The following is a 9,303-nucleotide window of genomic DNA, read 5'->3' as shown; positions in this document are numbered from 1 at the left end:
TCGATAGTATAAGCAATATTCATCTTTCCTTTAATAAAACATTTAGTTTCTATACTGTTTGTCTTAACTTCCAAACGCATCGTATCTACAGAATGGCACCTCGCCGGTTATGTCTATGCAAACGATTGTAACCGAGCAATTTAGCCGGTTTATGAACCGTTCCTGGTCTTGGAACATCTGCTACGCTCCGGACAGCCGGATAAACAGGTGTTCAGCTTGGTAAATATGAAGGAAGAAATGTCACAGTTTTGAATACGGATCTTGTTTCTCTAAGAGAATTTTTAGTGGAAGTATTCTCGAGGCTTGTGTGTTGCGTGATCATAATACTTTTTTTTTTATTGCTTACATCGGTGGACGAGCTCGCAACCCACCTGGTGTTAAGTGGTTACTGGAGCCCATAGACATCTATAAGGCAAATCCGCCACCGACCTTGAGATATAAGTTCTAAGGTTTCAGTATAGTTACAACGGCTGCCCCACCGTTCAAACTGAAACGCATTACTGCTTCACGGCAGAAATAGGCTGGATGGTGGTACCTACCCATGCAGACTCACAAGAGGTCCTACCACCAGCATATTATTATACTAATTCAGACGTTATATTGACTGTTGACATTATATTTGATTTCAATAATTTACGAGTACACTAGGCGCAAATTTTCAAAAGGCTCTTATACAAAAATCATCTTACTGTCATTCGCTAACTTTTTTTTATTTTTTATAATAAATAAACTTTGTTCTTGTTGTTAGTAATAAATAAACTTTGTTGTTGTTGTTGTTGATTGTTAGTAAATTTTATTTAAAAATTTAAATAAATTTAAAAATTTAAATAAAATTTACTAACAATCACGCCACGTTAACTGGTCCCGTGATAAGTTCGTAAATAACTTGTGTTACAGGTACCAGATAACGGAAATAAATGTAAGATGTTTTCTTATACACATATATATATATATTTAATATACATCTATAACCCTGGAAAAGACATTTATATTTACCATACAAATATCTTCCCTTGGCGGGATTCGAACCCGCGACCCCCTTGTGTAGTGACCATGTCACTTACCACTACACCAGACGGCTGTTGGACTTTGAATGGACAGTTCAAACAATATTCCTTTATGACACATGGCTCACACGTGACCTAGTCTTAAAAATATTAGATTTTTAACTTAACAAAATAGAAACTAGAATGGCACGCGTATTTTCCTCAGATTTGCCTAGTTTTTTTTTTCTTCTCGCAAATTTGGGTACATCTAAAATTGCTTCATGTAGTATCCGCAACGAATCATAATGAAGTAACAGCAAACGAAAACTGAACATAAATTCTGAAACGTTATCAAAAACGAACGAAGGTTAATTAAGTTAAACGTAAAACGGAACTGCGATCGAGTAATTAAATCTAAGGTACAGAAGCTTCCAGAACGATTTCGGGGCCATCAAAATAAGGGGGGACGTTAATTAAAAAGCTGTATTGAAGGCGAAGGGTGTTTCCGATTGTTTACTTTTATATTGATATTACTTGCTAGTTGAAATTAGACAGTGTGTTAAGAATAATTATGACGTTAAAGGAATCACAGTTTTATCTCCAGACTATAGACTCAGAAGGCAGAAGACTTCGAGGTCGATCCCAAACGCGCTGAATTGACCTCATCACCTGCAATACGACAGCCACTGCAGTACAATGAGCTCGCAATGCCAACAACCGCTTCTAATGGAGGAACATCGTTCGACATGCGATTGCTATGGAAACGAGGTACGACGATAAGATGCAACCCTATCCATAGACAGCCACGACTACTCTGCCAAGAGTATCCGATTAGAAAGAATAATAGACTTTATTTTTTATTGCTTAGATGGATGGACGAGCTCACAGCCCACCTGGTTTTAAATGGTTACTGGAGCCCATAGACATCTACAACCCACCTCGAGATATAAGTTCCAAGGTCTCAGTAAAGTTACAACGGCTACCCCACCCTTCGAACCGAAACACATCACTGCTTCACGGCGGAAATAGGCGGGGTGGTGGCACCCACCCGTGCGGACTCCCAAGAGGTCCTACCACCAGTGATTACGCAAATTATAATTTTGCGGGTTAGATTTTTATTACACCATGTTATTCCTTCACCGAGGAAGTCAATCGTGAACATTTATTAAGTATGTATTTCATTAGAAAAATTGGTATCCGCCTGCGGGAATCGAACACCGGTGCATCGCTACATACGAATGCACCGGACGTCTTATCCTTTAAGCCACGACGACTTCAGACTCCAACTATGGCGGTACCTAAGTTGCTGAAATATTGTTGATTTACACATTATACTCATGTACAACCAAAATAACGTTATACAACTTAGCGTTTCGTATTACAAGCTCACGATCTAGTCATTAGAGCACACAGACACTGAGTGTTGTTGAAATAATGTCTGTCAGTCAATGAGCCAGCACAAAATGTATCTGACCAACGCCTGCGATTACACAACCTACTGGACATTTAATATAAGAAACTAAAGAAATCAAAGTCCCGATTGATCAGAAGATACGGATGTCGATTTTGACTCCCTGCCGCTACTAATATCCTTCCGGCGTACTAATATTCAGTCATTTTTCATAAATTAACTTATCCTAATTTTTAAATTTCCCAGGTTGACGAAAAGAATACAGCTGTACGTGAAACTGTAGCTCCTAAACAAATCACTCTTGTAACACTTTGTCATCAATGTTCGCTCTCGATACTTTTTTCATAAATAATTTTGATATTTTAAAAGCTGTAACTCCGCCTGCATTACTTTCTTCAACGTTGAGGGTTATGACTAAAGAAACAGTTTTTACTGGTGGTAGGACCTATTGTGAGTCCGCGCGGGTAGGTACCACCGCCCTGCCTATTTCTGTGAAGCAGTAATGCGTTTCGGTTTGAAGGATTTGGTAGCCGTTGTAACTATACTGAGACCTTAGAACTTATATCTCAAGGTGGGTGGCGCATTTACGTCGTAGATGTCTATGGGCTCCAGTAACCACTTAACACCAGGTGAGATGTGAGCTCGTTCACCCAGCGAGCAATAAAAGTGTCAGCTATCTTCTGCCAAGAGCCTCAATTCTCAGTAGCATGAATACTCCCTAGTCTTTTAATTATTGGATCTAGATCTTAGAGGGCAAAGATCGACACTTTTGAAATGTGGTGTTGGAGACGGATGTTGCGAATTCCATGTACAGCACGACAGACCAACCTTTACATTCTGAAGAAGCTCGGTATTGCCACAAGGATGTCCGCTATCTGTTTCCAACGTATTCTCACGTACTTCGACCACATCGCTCGTAGAGGCCCCGATAACTTAGAGAAGCTGATTGTAGTTGGACAGGTTGACGAGAGAAGATCACGCGGACGTTCACTTGCCCGCTGGTCTGATCTGGTAAAGATGCTTACCAGCATGCCAACAACCGTGGCTATAAAGACCGCCGAGGACAGGAAGACATGGGGAAGCATTGTGCATCGTATGGTCAATATTTCAAATTAGACACGACCTTCAGCAATGAAGAGACCGACTCAGAAGAAGATCTTTGTATATTTAAAACGTTAAATAAATTAAAATTAAATAAATATTTACTAACAATCACGCCACGTTAACTGGTCCCGTGATAAGTTCGTAAAGAACTTGTGTTACAAGTACCAGATAACGGTTATAAATGTAATATTTTTTATTATACACATACACATATTTAATATACATCCATAGCCCTGGAAAAAACATTTATATTTTTCATATAAATATCTTCCCTTGGCGGGATTCGAACCCGCGACCCCCTTGTGTAGTGACCATGTCACTTACCACTACACCAGACGGCCGTTAACACACACGTCACATTCGTGAATAAGTAATCATCGTGTAAAGTTTATTGACTGTTTGCCATATCCTGTGTCCTAGTTACCGAGCAGCGACAATTGTTCGGCAATAGCTTTCCACTGTGGCAACGGAAATCATCAATAGGACACATAACGAAGTGTTTGTTTGGGATACAGACGAATACGAGATTAATCCTCTTCATTTGTACATAGATACAATCTCGTTTTAACACTGTTTGTGAGGTGCCTTACTAGTATTACATAATTACTTGTGGTAAATCGTCACATGTTTGTCAGATGTTTTTATGAAACAGATTGTATTTTCCCGGGATGAACAAGTGTCTTTAACACTCTCTGTTCCATTGAGTATCAGTACTTTTTACGTTGGTAAAACTGTTTATGGATACCTGATGATTCCCCATCAGACCGGGTTATGTCGCATTGTAGCGTCTCCAAACACATTGCCCCTTGGGAAAGGCGCGTAATAACGACGGTCCCACAGAAGGGCTATCGATTGAACCTCGATGAGCTCTTCCCAGACAAGTCCGGCAGCAACGGCTGCCATAACAAATTGTTTTATACGTATGCGTTGCTATTAGGTATATACAAGTTTGACTTTCGATCCACATATAACTCTCTTTTAATCATCAATATTTTAATCATTAATCATCAATTTTTTTAATTGAAGTGAAACTTCTTTATCGGCGTTGGAAAAAAATTTACCGTCACATTTTTCGGTTACGCGTCACATTTTTCCGTTACGCGCCATCTTTTTCTTCACCATTCATTGTTGCCGTACACAAGTGAAGGTGCCTCTTTACTCGGTAACAATAATTATAAAATACCGATGATTTTAAGTGGAGATTTTAATGTAAATTTTGCATCGGAAAATTCTTTGAAGCTAGTTGAATTTCTGAAAGATAAATTGAATTTATCCATGAAAAACAGTCCTCAAACGTCAACAACAAGATCTGGCACTACAATTGATGGAGTTTTTACTCGGTCACTAAATTTCGTGGAATGTAAACCATATATTTCATATTTCAGTTACCATAAGCCATTAATTACAAAAATATATAATGACAATGACAATGATAGTAATAATTCTATTACAATTAATGAAATGCTGTAATAATCTTAGTAGCAAAAAGGTAAAGTGAAATAATTGTATTATTTGTATTCATGTCTATGATAATAAAATCCTTTTGTTTAAACTTTATCTAATTTAACTTTATTTAACCAATTTCTAGAAAGTTGCATGTAGATCATTTTTCGAAAAATAAGGCCATAAACAAGTTTCACTTCTTACGTGTGTACACTAGTACACGCACACATTTTTTTTTTTTATTGCTGTTATGGGTGTATGAGTTCACAGCCTACGTAAATGCGCCACCCACCTTGAGAAATAAGTTCTAAGATCTCAAGTTTAGTTACAACGGCTGCCAAACCCTTCAAACCGAAACGCATTACTGCTTCACGGCAGAAATAGACAGAGTGGTGGTACCTACCCGCGTGGACTTACAAGAGGTCCTACCACCAGTAAGAAATGACTTATCAGATATATAGGGACAATTGAGTTATATTCCCTTCCCATTCATATATTACAAATGTAAATAGCAATACGTACCGATTATAGTACATATAGTACATAAAAACAAACTAGTATCCAAGTTCCGGTTTATAATTGATGAGAGAATGTTAAGTAGTTAATTCTTGTTTTCATGTTCTTTTCAATTATTTTTTTGTCGTACTGTTAACATTGAAATTTAACATATTTTTTCGCTGTTTGTAAAATTGCTGTAACATGTCATAGTGTGTTATAAGAGATTGCTGTACATGCCTGTAACTGGCTTACATACCAGTACTCAATTTTATACATGTTAATTTTAAGCTTCAATGTTTTGTGTGTATTGCTGTCGGTGTGTCTAAATAAATAAATAAATAGTAGCAGTGTCATTTAGATATTTTTTTTATTGCTTAGATGGGTAAACGAGCTCACAGCCCACCTGGTGTTAAGTGGTTACTGGAGCCCATGGACATCTACAACGTAAATGCGCCACCCACCTTGTGATATAAGTTCTAAGATCTCAGTATAGTTACAACGGCTGCCCCACCGTTCAAACCGAAACACATTATTGCTTCACGGCAGAAATAGACAGAGTGGTGGTACCTACTCGCGCGGACTTACAAGAGGTCCTACCACCAGTAATTACGTAAATTATAATTAGATTCGTTTTCCAGGCTATACAAGACTAAACTACCGTATGAACCGTACTACCGTATTTCTGATATAAAGTTTTTCAGTTCTGCGGGTAAAGGGATTGCTCTAGGACCCGTATCGGAGCTTCTATGAGGAGACAAGATGAATCGATTACCAATTTATTAGTTTGTACTGTTACTACGACTTGGTGAGCGTCGTCGAGATACTATTTATTACTTTAGAAACACTATAAACGTTAATACTTAATAATAATTATGGTAAATTCAAGTTGTTCTTCAGTGATCAATTTATTTTAACGTCTCAGCATGTATTCGTTTTTATTGTGTACATCTATATAATATCTATTTATTAATACGTGAAGCAAAAATTTTGTACTCCTTTTTGCGAAAATTGCGCTGACGGAGAAGTATGATATTTCCCACACTTACAGAGAATATAGAGAAGGAGTCCAGAATGTTAATATATTTTTTAAATTATACATAAAAAACACTTTAAATCATTAAAAAAAACATACACACACTACTATCTATTTGACACACACACACGCATATATACATGTATATTTTGTTTATTGTCAAACTTTTATTGTTTAAAGTCTGTGGTGAAATTGAGAATAGATTAATATGTATTGTTTGTCTTTAATATTATTTGTCTACAGTGTAGTCTTGGCGAAATCTGTGAATAAAGAAGTATAAAGTCTTTGACAACAGAACCATAACAATGTTCAAATTTATAATTTAAATTAATTATAGTCGAATTTCGTCTACTGCGGGAACACTAGTATTATTAAATTATATATGTGAAATCGTATTCGTTAAAGCCGTTTGTGTATAATATTTTATGCAATGATTTGTTTTAACAACAAGCCGCGTGTTGTTTTTATGTCATTTTTTCGCGCTCTTTTTTTTTTGAAAACGCGTCGAGTGTGTCCCCTGGTGAATTTGAAATTCAAATATGTAGAATTTGTTAAATAGGGTCGTCTTAACCGGCGTTCAGTGTATCCAGCTCAATATATTTTAGAATACCTTTTTTTTCTCTTTTAAACCGAGTTTGTCGGCTTTTTGGGGAGTATTGAAATTTGTTTGATATTGCATTTTTTATTTTTGGTACTCAATCGCTAGGCATCATCACATGGAGTGAGACTGTAAATGGGAAAATAAATATCAAAGTCGTTTTATAAAAAACTATATAGAAAAGTCACATGTGGTCGCGTTCCTCAGCAGTGAGGGAACGATGAAGAAGAGAAATCCTCATAACCTTACTACTGATTCGGAAAGCGGTTTTACTACGGAAAATAATCGGAAATAAGTTCAAGACTTGCCTATAAAATTTTGAATTATTAAACCGCTCACCACTCCGATCTAAGCGGCAAATTCCCGAGTCTCGCACATTGATTCGGAAATGGCAGGCGATGGGTGGGGCAAAGCCATATGCAAATTACACCACGTCCGAGTCCCAGGACGACGGACCCTAGGTCCTCTGAGGTAGCAGGCTCCACAAGAACTACCTAGACTTTGCTCCTTATATCATAAATTGAGCCTAAACACACACATCCCTAGCAGTCATCTAACGCCAACTATCAAGAATAGAAACGAAACAAAATCAAAACACTGTATATAAATTCACTGATTCATACAATCACACATTAGTTTCATACGCGTGTGCAATATAATCTCTTCCCATTTATGTTATTAAGCCGCTGAATTATTAATTTACTTGATTTGTTTATTTTTGAAGTGAAAACTTCTTTAGAATCGTTGTGATTTGAAACTGGATGCAACGGAAAAAACGACAGGTAAGAGACACAAATACAAAAATGTGTAGGATGAAGCCAGCAAAGAATGAGACAGAAATATACATACTATTTAATACAGCGCCATCTGTGAGATTTTTTAATACTAGCGTGTGTATGAAAGCTCTTGTAGTGAATTTTAATTGAAGATTATACGTGAAATTAAAATATCAATTCACAGAGGGCGCTACCTTACAATTATTTACTAATGACAAAATTTTACATATACTTAAGACGTTTAGGATAATTCTATTTTAATTTTGGAAGGTTTCACTTCTACCACGTGTGAATTGCACACATTTTGTTTTTTTTAATTTTCACAAAATTTAATTAAAATTGATTAATTACTTCGATAGATGAAATTAAAATGTTGACTGTGAAGCATGGTTTTGGTTATTATTTGTAGTTTTGCGTTCGTGAAGGGATATCAAAGCGAAGCAGCTACTCTTGAGTTTTTAGGTCTCCCTTGCAGGCGCTCGGGTATCTGTTAGCAAGTCCCGCCCCTTCTGGCTGAGCCCTTGCTCGCCCACCTGTCCTTGTGAAACTGGAAAGGCCTCAGGGCCACCAGTAAACTCTCAGTCATAAAAAAGGGATATCAAATAAGTACATTAAAGTACTTAATAGTAGATTTTTTGCGGCGCGGGATACTCATTATACTGTTATCTCGTTTGAAATAAAAATTGAAATGGTTCAGAGTAAAGTCCTTTTTTGTAAAAGCGTTAAGAGATAGTGTCAGAATTTCTTGCATGTCACGTCCACGCCGGATCTTCTCGCGGGACAGATGTACTAGGTACAGTTGAGAAATAATATAGTCGGTTAAGTCGGTATGATAGTAATTTCAAAATATTTTTTATTGGAACGAAGTTTTTTATGGGACGATGCGGAGGGGTACCCTAACCGGGAAAAAACGTCCGTAACGTAAGATTTTTATTATTTAAGTATAGTCTTAGTATGATGGCTATACAGTGTCTAATGTATAGTCTACGTGATGACGGTTATTATTATTATTCATATAAATAGCTGTTTCTTTGTATATTATTATTATTATATATTTTTTATAAATCATTGTGAATAAAATAAAGTTGATAACTTTGTAAAGTAGTTTTTTATTTTTTTTTATCAATAAAAAAATCATAATAAAAAATGTATACCCGAATAATTATTTTCTTTATACCTCGAATAGAACTTGAAATTAATATTTTTATAATAAGGAACTTCTTTCCTATCCCGTGTCCCACGACACCACACATCTTTTTTTTTTATTCCTTAGGTGGGTGGACGGTGGATTTAATCTTGCGTCCATATTATTAATTGTATAATTATCACAATTTTTAAGAGGTGCTTTTATTTTATATACCTGTTTTTTTTTGCTTAGATGGGTTGACGAGCTCACAGCCCATCTGATGTTATGTAGTTACTGGAGCCTATATACATCTACAACGTAAATGCGC

This window comes from Bombyx mori, chromosome 25 (genome assembly GCF_030269925.1).
Source record: "Bombyx mori chromosome 25, ASM3026992v2".
NCBI classification, from domain to species: Eukaryota; Metazoa; Arthropoda; class Insecta; order Lepidoptera; family Bombycidae; genus Bombyx; species Bombyx mori.
This window is presented reverse-complemented; position numbering follows the sequence as displayed.